At 38.9% G+C, this 12,121-nt stretch overlaps 1 protein-coding gene across 2 annotated transcripts in view; it reads left to right on the top strand.

Moving 5' to 3' along the window:
* The first annotated feature begins 512 nt into the window (after window positions 1-512).
* Window positions 513-12,121, top strand: part of gpt2 (glutamic pyruvate transaminase (alanine aminotransferase) 2) — an 89,636-nt gene continuing 78,027 nt past the window's right edge. Inside the window, exons 1-2 of one of the 2 annotated variants that reach the window (XM_063066935.1) lie at window positions 513-651; window positions 5,830-5,942. The gene's annotated coding sequence lies outside the window, so the exon portion shown is untranslated. The remainder of the gene's footprint in view (window positions 652-5,829; window positions 5,943-12,121) is intronic. The other variant, XM_063066936.1, reaches the window with a different exon arrangement.

The following is a 12,121-nucleotide window of genomic DNA, read 5'->3' as shown; positions in this document are numbered from 1 at the left end:
GACGTAATGCCCTCCGCATGCACGGGCTCGTAACGCGGCTCCTCCGCGTGCGCGCGCATTCCGCGCAGACTCCGGGAAGTATCTTGCAACCCCAGTTGTTTTCTTCGGGAACAAATTTCTTCTGTGATTCTTCCTTTCCTGTTGAAGGCGCTGGTTTTCTACTCAAGTTGCTCCTGATGCATGAACGATAAGTATCAAAACTATACTGCATCTGCTGCAAAAATCAGTGGAGAGAATAAGGCGTTGAGGATGCAGATTTAAAGCCCTTATAGTCATGGAAATGATATGTCACGGAAGGTGCTCATTGAGCTCACAACTGCTTCTGGTGGAACTAACCAATAAACCCTACTTCTCGTACCTCAAATCCTCGCATTTTCCTCCTCATTCGAAGATTAATAGTGACCCAGATTTTGCATCACAACTGAAGCGATGGCGCTTGACGCTGAACTCAAAAGTCCTTCCGAAGATCTTGCAGTTCCTGTGATATGGAGATTTCATCTTTGCATGGCCGAGCCAGCCTGGCTTCTGCTGGGGAAGACATCCAAGCACGTGATAAGCTCCTAGACGACAGACTGAGCAGCAAAGTCAAAGCCCACGGGATCCAAGGGCGAGGTGCATTGGTTCGAAGGCTGGGTCAAGTTTTTTTAAAAAGTGAGTGAAGTTCTTTAATAGCATTCTGAAGGACTCAATACCAAGTCGAATACCAATTGCGGAGTATATAAATGATTGTACCCACGTAAACATTTGATTAGGAAGTTTTCAAATAACCCGGAAATGGGTCATATGGTTCAAAATGAAGTGGGGGTGGGAACAGTAGAAACAATGAATAGACTAGTTTGATTGGCAGAAAATGGCAATTTAATTCAGTCTCAAGAGATAATATGCTGTTCGAGGATGCAGACCTGGAGAAATTTATTATGAGGTAATGTTAATCAGGCAGCTAAGTGTCAAAATTTGTCAATTCCCAGAAGTGCGTAATGAGAAAGTTCTTCGTAAGGTACTCCCAGAGATGCAATGTGTCATCCAGATCAGACTGTTGAACATCTCCTCACAGATTATGGATTCAAGTTCTACCAGAGACTTAGCAACACTCCCATGTATATTTCAGGAATACTGTATATTGTTGAAGGCATGATAGAGAATTAGAACATTACAGGACAGAAACAGGCCCTTCAGCCAATCTCGTCTGTGCCGATTCTGCTTAGTTCTGTCAACCCGCACCTGTAGCATAGTTCTGCATACCTTTCCTATCCACGTACCTATCCAAACTTCTCATAAACGTTATAATCAAACCTGCATCTACCACCTCCACTGGCGGCTCATTCCATACTCTTCGCCACCCTTTGAGAGAAGTTCCCCCTTAAATATTTCACCTTTCACCTTTCATCTTCAATCTATGTCTCATCTAACCCCTGAGGTAAGAAGCTTGTTGCATTTACCCTGTGTAGAATTTTGTGTACCTCTATTAAATCTCCCGTCGCACTCCAACACCCTGGGAATAAAGTGCCGACCTATTCAACCTTCCCATTTAACTTAGGTCCTCGACTCCCAGCAATATCCTTGTAAATTTTCTATGTGCACATTCAATCTTATTGAAAAAGTACAGAGAATTTGATTAGATCTTACTGATACTGTTCCTGTAGATAGGTGACCAGAATCACACACAATGCTCAAAATACGGCCTCACCAATGTCTTATACAATTACAACATAACATCCCAACTCTTGTATTCAATACTCTGATTTATAAAAGCTAATGTACCAAATGCTCACACGAGGAATTCTGCAGATGCTGGAAATTCAAGCAACACACATCAAAGTTGCTGGTGAACGCAGCAGGCCAGGCAGCATCCCTAGGGAGAGGTACAGTCGACATTTCAGGCCAAGACCCTTCGTCAGGACTAACTGAAGGAAGAGCTAGTAAGAGATTTGAAAGCAACTTTGATGTGTGTTGGTACCAAATGCTCTCTTTACAGCCCTCTTTATACTTAATGTACTCAATCCTCTCTTTATACTTGTGAAACCACTTCCAAGGAATCATATATCTGTACTCCCGGATCCCTTTGTTCTATCGCACTCCTCAGCACTCTACTATTCATGTGCAAGTCTTACCTTGCCTTGTCTTCTCTATGTGCAGCACCTCACTCTTGTCTGCATTAAATTTCATCTGCCATTTTTTCCAGCTGGTCCAGATTCCACTGCAAGCCTTCCTCACTGTCCATTACTCCCCAATCTTGGTGTCATCCACAGATTTGCTGAACCAGTTTACCACATTACCATTTAAATCTTTAATATGGATGACAAACAACGAACCCAGCATCGATCCCTGTGGCACACCACAAGTCACAGACCACCACCTCTCTGGCTTCTCCTGCTAAGCCGTTGTTGAATCCAATTTATCACTTCATCCTGAATCTCAAGCAACTGAATCTTCTGGACCAGCCTCCCATGTTGGACTTTGTCAAAGGCCTTGCTAACATCTATGTAGACAACATCCACCACCTTTCCTTGATCAACATTCCTGGTAACCTCCTCGAAAAACTCAGTAGGATTGGTTGGACTTTGCATTGACTTTAGATACGATGGCAAAATGAGATCTCAATTTCTCTCAGTATATGTTTTATTGATAAAATAGATTTGGCAAGTGATCTTTGGAATTGTGTGGAACTTTAGTAATCAATGACTGAAAATTGTTCAATATCATGTTGTTATTTGTGGGAGGTTGCTGCGTGCAAATTAACACATGCTACATTATAGCAGTAATTACTTACCAAAACAAAAAGTACTTGACTGCATTGGAAGAAACTGAGGGAGGAAAGTTGCTTCGTTGTTGTTAAAAGAAACTGAGCAAATGAGTGATGATTTGGTGCTGTGCATCTGAGGAGAACAAGGAAAATAAGCACTCTATCCCTGACATTAATTAAGTTGGAATTTGGTGAATTTCCACATTTAAAATTATTGGGAATTTTAAATTTATACATTGTAAAATGAATATTTATATTCATTATTATCACCTGATTTCATGACTTGCATGTAGCTCATCTATTAATAAGAATCTTTGAACAAGTTTTAAGTATCATACGTTAGAGTTGATACTGTTGAGTAGCCATAATGTTGAAATTAACTGCCAAGGTCATATCTTTAGCTGAGTTTGTTAAATACCTGACAACATTATAGATATGCTTTTAGGACTTGTATTGTTTTAAATATTTGCATTATTTTGAAACAATCTGGGATTTTCATTCTTCAGGCAGAGATAATTACATATATTTGCTTTGTTGCCGGTATCAATCTTTGCAAGTTATTTCAGATACTTCAGTAATGATCACAGATTTCTTTCTAAGCACGTTGAAAGTGGAATAGATTAGAATCAGGTTTATTATCACTGGCATGTGTTGTGAAATTTGTTAACTTAGCAGCAGCAGTTCAATGCAATACATAATATCAAAGAGGAAAAAAATAATAAAATAATAATCATAAATCAGTTACAGTATACGTATACTGAATAGACTAAAAATGATGCAAAAAACAAAAATAATATGTTAATAAGTGAGGTAGTGTTCAGAGGTTCAATGTCCATTTAGGAATCAGATGGCAGAGGGGATGAAGCTGTTCCTGAATCGCTGAGTGTGTACCTTCAAAATTCTGTATCTCCTACCTGATGGTAACAGTGAGAAAAAGGCATGCCCTGGGTGCTGGAGGTCCTTAATAATGGATGCTGCCTTTCTGAGACACCACTCCTTGAAGATGCCCTGGGTACTTTGTAGGCTAGTACCCAAGATGGAGCTGACTAAATTTACAACCTTCTGCAGCTTCTTTTGGTCCTGTGCAATAGCCCCTCCATACCAGACAGTGATGCAGCCTGTCAGAATGCTCTCCACAGTACACCGATAGAAGTTTTTAAGTGTATTTGTTGACATACCAAATCTCTTCAAACTCCTAATAAAGTATAGCCGCTGTCTTGCAATAGCAGCATGTTAATGTTACTAGTGCCCAGTGTCAACATGGTATTAATGATAGAACTATCACTCATTACCTCTCACCTTTGATAATACTTGACTCAATAAAATGAACCTCACCCAAGTGCCCTTCTCAACCTGTCTAGATAAATTAATAGAAGGCAAAAATCTCATGTTATCAACTGAAACAAAGTCAGGTTTTTATAACCACATGTTATTGTGGCTCTAAGTAATTTTACAAAATCCAGTCAGACCTCTATTTTATGAAATTTTAATTAGCTTATTAATCTAAAGCAGTGCGAGTTTATCAAGCAGCATATAAATGAATTTTTTTTTAAAGTACACAATTTCGGGACTGGCAAGTTTATGCCCAGTTTAAGTAAGCAACAATAAAATTGAAAGTTTACGATTTAATGTTAATTAAAAAAAATTTATCCAGTGAAATTTATTCCTTCTGAATTTTTAAACAAACACATTACCAATGACATCTCTCTCCAGTCTCATGTTTTTGCAAAATAATGTTGTTACCACTAATAGATTTTGTCTCCATAACAACAGCACTCCAAGGTTAATAATTTATTGTTTCTGAAGCACTTTGAAATATTTCCTAGTAGTAACTCAGTATGAAACATATTATTAATTTAACTTCAGTTGCAGAACACAGTAAGCATTGGTTGCATATTTGGCAAAAGCCTAGAGAAACCAAATTAATAATTCTCTGACAGTAGGATTCTCTGGAGAAAAGATTTCAGTTATGCTTTTAAATAGAATGTGGGATAGATTTTGTTATTTTTGTAGAGTTTCTTCTAACAAGGATATGTATCTGGAATTCAGGCACTGATGTCATCAAGCCTAATTCATGGTTCACATGATTTCCCAGTTATTAGTTTTAATGGATGAAAACTGTGCATAAAATCACACAACCCTATAAAGTGAGACCACAGAAGGAAACCATTATGTTCTTCAAGTCTATGCTGTACAGAAAAAGCAATTATGATAATCTGGCTTTAAAACTTATTATTTTTAAGGAACAACAGACCAAATATTTACCAAGATGTTTGATAAACTCACTGCGGGTTTCTGTCCCTGTCATCCCTCACGTCCTTCTATCAATCACTTTAAATGTGTTTCCTTTTGAAATGATGTGGCTGATTAAGTCCTTTTTGTTCACTGTGCATAAGTCTCCCTTCATTTTTGTACCTCACAATTAAATCTCCATTTGTGCAAAGAAGTACCAAAGTAAACATCCCAAGTAAAAGCGAAAATCCTCTTCGGTTAGCGAAAACAGGGTACTAATGTAGGTCTTTTGTAAAACCGAAGTGGCGTAAAGTGAACTTTCGTAAAGCAGGGGACACCTGTATTAGATATCTGATTAATTTAACCCTCTCCATTGCCCATCTCTAGGTGGGAAGCTCTGCTTTAGAGACTGTCACTGTCTTGCAATAATTCTCCATTGGCTATTCCTCTTCTTGGACAAGTTTGCATAGGACATGGGCCACTAAAAAAAATATTGCAATGCTCATTAGACTGAGCTGTAACATTCCCTTTGTTCAGACTAAGCACTGAAATTCATGTCTTAACATGTTAATTTGTGCCTGATTAAGACTGTGCCATAAAGTGCTACATTCTATTTCGACATCTCAGACTTCATGCTGCCAAACAAGGCTGTGTTGTTTACTTGAAGGCACGAGGGACTGCAGATGCTGGGAATCTGGAGCCACAGGCAGTCTGCTGGAGGAACTCAGCAAAAAGGAGCCTCATAAAAAGGAGAAGGGAAATGGTGAAACCACTTCCCCCTCTCCTCGTTATACTTACCTCTCCACACACAGTGCTGATGCGGGGTTTCATCGACTGTTTCTTTCTTCCCACAGATACCGCTTGCTCCTCCAGCAGATCATTTGTTGTGTTATTTAATTAGTCCATTCCTATATCCAAAGGACAAGGTGTCTATCCACAGGTTGATGGCCTCATTTTCTTGATTGGGGTAAGATTACCAAACTAATAGATTGAATTAATGTTTCGGTTCTTGCAAACGTATGTGCAGTCTAATTCCTGATTGTACTTTCCAAAGGTAGAGTGGGGAATCCACTGACCTTAAAAGAATTCTTGTGAGTAACCCACTACTGTGCAGTGAAGCTTCCTTGGTTATTTGAATATTTCTATATTCTAAATAGGATAATTGTTAAGTTGGATTTCTAACCTTCAGCAATACCAAAGCATCTCCGATTGTTAGCACTATGGATGCCATCGAGGAATATCAGTAATAATTGTGCATGTCCACGAAGACAAAGATAATCTATTTCTCCTTGTTCTTCTTGACACTTGCGCAGTCTTTGATATGGTTGACATCCTCTTTCAACATTCCATCAGGATGGGATTGCACTAGCCTAGCTCTACACTTAATCTTCTGGTCACAGTTGCAGAACTATATAGAAACATAGAAACATAGAAAATAGGTGCAGGAGTAGGCCATTCGGCCCTTCGAGCCTGCACCGCCATTTATTATGATCATGGCTGATCATCCAACTCAGAACCCAGCCTTCCCTCCATACCCCCTGACCCCTGAAGCCACAAGGGCCATATCTAACTTCCTTTTAAACATAGCTAATGAACTGGCCTCAACAGTTTGCTGTGGCAGAGAATTCCACAGATTCACCACTCTCTGTGTGAAGAAGTTTTTCCTAACCTCGGTCCTAAAAGGCTTCCCCTCTATCCTCAAACTGTGAAGGGTTTCTCTTCTCTTCTCACACCACACCACGATCTCTCTCATTCCCCTAAGAACCTATACTTAGTCCCTATCTATTCTTGCATGTCAACAGAAAAATTTGAGAATGGTGATCTTCTACCTTAATATTACGTCCCTTTCCTCTTGATCACCTCTTGATATATTTCATATCTAGAAAATTGATTTCCTTTTTAAATATATTCAGCAATATAGCCTCTACAGCTTTCTGAGGTACAACATTTGATTTTTACCACTTTCTGAATGAAGAAATTACTCCTCATCTAGGTCCTTAATGCTTTACCCTATATTCTGAGACTATCAAGCTTGTTTTAGAGCACCGACTGGAGGAAACTTCCTTCCTACGTCCAGTGTGTCAGAATTTTATATGTTTCCATGAGATGTTTATAAGTTTCCATCTGTCTGCTTTGACTATTTCCTCATTACTTTCTTTCTTGACCAAGTCTTTAGTCATTTACTCTCATAACTTTTTTTTGTTAAGGTCATTTAGGACATTTCACTACCTTAAATCATGATTAACAACTCTCTTAGGAGTTTTTCGAAGAGGTAATCAAGGGGATAGGTGATGATGATAGACTAGTGGATATTGTTAATATGGACTTTAACAAGGCCGTTAATAAGGTCTCAGGTGGCAGGTTGGCCTGGAAGATTAGATTGTGCAGCATCCAGAGAGAAATACTTGATTGGATTCATAATTGGCATAATAGTAGGAAGCAGAAAGAGATTGTCAAAGGTTGTTTCTCAGAGTGGAGGCCCATGATAATTGGTGTGCCACAGGGTTGGTGCTGGAACCTTGTATATTTACATCCTATAAACAATTAGGATGTAAATATACAAGGCATGGTTATTAGTTTTGTAGATGGCACTAAAATAGGCTTCATAAAGGTTCTCGAAAATTATAGGGGTGTCTTGATAAGCTAGGTAAGTGGGCCGAAGATTCAAGATTCAAAGCACGTTTATTATCAAAGAATGTATAAATTATACAATCTTGAGATTTGTCTGCTTACAGGCAGCCACAAAGCAAGTAACCGGAAAGAGCCCAATTAAAAATAAATGAAAATAAAGCCCAACACCTGAAACGCAGAGAAAGGGGGAAAAGCACAAATCATGCGAACAATAGAAGTGAACAACCACATTCCAGACCAAAATGAGTCCTTGGATCCAAACCCCGGAGTAGGCCCAAGCCTCAGTATCAGTCCATCATGTTAGCGGGCATGGTGCACAGCAGCCAGGGGCAGTCTTTATAGCCTCAGTGCCATAGGGAGAGAGATGGAATGAACATTTTGGGAGAGCAAACAAAATTGGCTCTCGCCTCTGATCCTGATGCTATGTCTTTCCCGTATATCGTTTTAAATTATCCAAACAGTGTATGGTACCTCACTGTAGGACCCGGGCACCTCTACAGCGAAAGGCTCCGGCCCTAGAACACGCCACCTAGTGACTTGCTCCAGGGCCAGATTTTCCCGCTCGGCCTGAAGCCATTCTTGATTTCTCCAAATTGGCTTGGTGCCCAGAGCGATCTTACACCAGGCCAGCTGTACAGGCCTCAAAACTCCTGTGCCTTAACATCTCCTCTCCAAATGGCTCACTCCATATGCGTCGATTCTGCAACATATCAGCATGGTTCATCCCTCGATTTTGCTTCGCCTTCGTTCGCCTCTTCATTGTTTGCAGTGATAAATTACTACAATTTACTTCAGAAAAGGTGTTTTAGTAATATTTTTAGTCAAATTCCCTGGCTTTTGAACTGCCGGTGAGCTGTCACACGCGTTCGGTGGCACCATCTTTGATTGGTAGATTGGTAGATTAGCTTTCAATTTGGGTCAGTATAGTGTTGCATTTTGGGAACTCAGACCAAGGTAGGAGTTATATAGTGAATGTTGTTGAACAGAGGGGCCAAGGAGTACAAGTGCATAGAGTAGTTGCTGAAAGCAGCATCATAGGTAAACAGGATGGTGAAGAAGTTGTTTGGTACACTAGCCTTCATCAAGTAGAGCATTGTGTATAGGAATTAAGAGTATTATATTGCAGATGTAAAAGACATTGGTGAGACCACACTTGAAGTACACAATTTTGAATGTACAATTTTGGTTGGCCTGTTATAGGAAAAACGTAATTAAACTGGAAAAAGTGCAGAGAAGATTTAAAAGGATAATGCCACAAATCAAGGACTGACTTATAGGGAACGGCTGGCAGGCTAGGACTTTATTCCTTGGAATACAGCAGATTGAGGGGTGACCTTACAGAGGTGTAAAACATCGTGAGTAGCACAGATACGGTGAACACACATAGTTCTTTTCCCAGTGAAGACAGCTAAAAACTAGAGGGCACAGGTTTAAGGTGAGGGGGAAAGATGTAAAAGGAATCAGAGGGGCAACATCCTCATGCAGAGGGTGGTGCATATGTGGAATGAGCTGTCAGATAAAGTGATTAAGACAAATACAATAATAGCATTCAAAAGACAATTTGATAACTACATGGATAGAAGGGTTTCAGAGGGATATGGGGCAAACATGAGCAAATGGGGCTACCTTGTTCGGCATCATGTTAACATGGACAATTGGCCAAAGAGCACGTATTGTATCAATGCTGTATTCTGTGGCTGTAAGGCTGATATTGATGTTTGAAATGGAAGCGCTCAAAATGTTAGCAGATGGTTTATAGAATGTTATGTGCTGAAAGGATTACATGGTTTGTTTACTGAGTGAGAATAATATTGGATTAAGGTATGATGCAATGTACAATTTTATTGGCCTGTCAACATTCACTGTGTAGGCTCGCATGTGGAAAATAATCTTCTGTGGTATTTCCCAATCCTTTTGATGCCAGGAACTGGCTGGCTATGTTCCTAAGCTGATATGGGGCTGTCTTGTATCCCAGCCACTTTTGCCCATATGTTGAAGTTAAATGAAATACATCCACTGGGGTGAATTTACATTGAGTAATCTGAAATTCAATCTATTTATTAGAGATAACAATTTTTAATTTTGAAATATGACATTTTGGAATGAACATGCTTATGCATTTTTAAAATTTAAGTCTTATCACTTGAGTTGAATTGGGGAGAGCACTTTAATTTTGGCACATATTCCATTCGGAAAGTAAACTTTAGATGTAAATAGTGTATATCATTTTCATAAAACATGATTAAAGACATTAAAGCAAGATCAGCTTCTCTTCAAATTGTTTAATATTTCCACATTACAAATAACCTAGTTTAAAAAATGATTCAGTCACCATTTCCTATTGAAATTTCTGAGCTTGGCATGTACTACTAGCATTTCAATCAGGATATGAATGTTAAGAGTGGGATACACAGAGAATTTTTTCAGTGTTCCATCTTCCAGTAGTTTTAGTTGTATTCATTATTGAAATTCTGGAGAAGTGGATGAGAATGATAATAATATTTTGACTGCAATTGCATTAAATTTTAAATATATTTAATTGTCTTTAATCCGGAAAACAAGGAGTCAGGTTTTGAAATTGTGACATCAGGATCTCATTACTTAGCAACTGCAGCAACTTGTCTTCTAATATTGGCAAGGTTTCAGGATCTACCAGTTAGGAATAGGACATGAATTCAATGCTTTTTATTCCATGGATTAGAAAGAGGCAAGAAATACTCTGAACTTTTGAAGAGTTGATTTCAAATAAAATGATGTTATTTTTCCTTTAGATCAGAGTGAGATTGATGTCTTTGTTGTTATTAATAGTCATCTATTCAAAGGATGGGAACAAGTCTAGACTTTATTTCTTGGAATTCTTTCTTTCTAGACTTTGAGCATTTGAAGTGCTGTGATTTTTGTTTGCCAATTCAAATGTGCTGATTATACATCACTGGAAGACATATTTAGTAGAATGAAGGGATCAAATGTATCTGTCTGAGATGCAAACTTGACAAGCCATTGTGAATCCTGAAAATATTCTATCAAAGGAGATTTGCTTAAAGTTTGCGCTGCAGTCCATATTCTATGTTTAGAACTATAACAGTGCCACCATTACACTTAAGTATATAAAAGGAGATCATGGTGATCTGCCCCCATTTCTTCATACAGTGATAAAGGTGTGAGAGTTGCGGGCATTTAGCTTTAGAAAATTTACTATTTTAGTTATTAATAATGAGGACATTGTTAAGCTCTGTTAACAACTTCCTGGCTGCCAACACCAGTGGATCAAACAATGTGTTAATTGAGTATTTGCTGCAACTTCCATCACTCTTATTTTGCTACACCTAAGTGGCTGCCTATTTAGGCAGTGCAAGTATCAATGTTATGCCCTATCATGTACTTGCACAGATCGAATCAGCATCGGTTATATTTTGTGGCAATTCTTAAAAGTCAAGTAAATCTTCGTGGAAGGCTCCGTAGCTTGGTACATGTAAACAATAAGAACCTCAGCATTAAAAAGTCACCCGAATCATCACAAACCAGGTTGACATTTTCACTCTCAACCAATTGAGATTCAATGTCTTCTGCAATGTCAATAATTCCACATGAGACTGTATCATTTGATAAAGGAATGCTGCTAATTTTCTTGTCAGCTGGATTTATCAAAAGTGAATGACAATGAAAGTCTTCACAAAATGGTGATTTGCATTTGGTATGCAGTGAACTAGGAGATGCAATGCTTTTGACATTGTAGATAGTACATTTTGTTTTATCCCCCTTCTAATGGAAAGCATTCACTGAATTATTTGAAGCTCAGGTATGTAGTCTGAAGGTGATGAATCAGGATATAGTGCTTTCCCGACATGTATGCTGAATAAACTCTTCTTGGGCTTCCTGTACCCGGCTAGAAGCCAAAGGAAAGTTTATTCATGATGAATCACTTTGGAAGTTTTCACAACTGTTGCTTAGAATCACACCATACGTAATATATTCAGGTTTAGGGGAATTCTTCCTCTCCGCTTGGAATAAATTCATGCTTTATGATTGCAACATCATATTTTTGTTGAAAGCCAAATCCTTTTTTGACTTTTCCAGCTTCTGTTTATTGCATTGTTCATCACATACTTGTTAGGTTTCTCCAAACCTTTACTTGTTCCAGAAATGTAATCCAACAGTGCCTGCTTTGAAATACTGCAGGAGAAAATGTAAAGCCTTGTTTAACTTGCTGATACTCCCTGTTCTGAGTTGTTGGAAGTTGTCTCTGCGTAGTTCATTTTAACATTAGGTACTCCAAGTACCTGACACATTGAGACCTTGATCCAGTGGCAAGGAGGGTGGAAAATCCCTGGAGACAAGTTTCTGCTTCATGTGCCTCATGCTCACATGTTGGAGGACACACAGAGGTACCATCCACCATGCAGGCACTCTTTCACACACGACTCACACTCTACCCAGGAGCCCTTGCTCGTTCCCTTTTTGTTTCTTATCCCATTCACTCACTCTGACAACTATCCTTTGGTCTCTAGCTACTGA

This window comes from Mobula hypostoma, chromosome 14 (genome assembly GCF_963921235.1).
Source record: "Mobula hypostoma chromosome 14, sMobHyp1.1, whole genome shotgun sequence".
NCBI classification, from domain to species: domain Eukaryota; kingdom Metazoa; phylum Chordata; class Chondrichthyes; order Myliobatiformes; family Myliobatidae; genus Mobula; species Mobula hypostoma.
The sequence above is the reverse complement of the archived record's forward strand: the minus strand, read 5'-3'. Positions and strand labels throughout refer to the sequence as shown.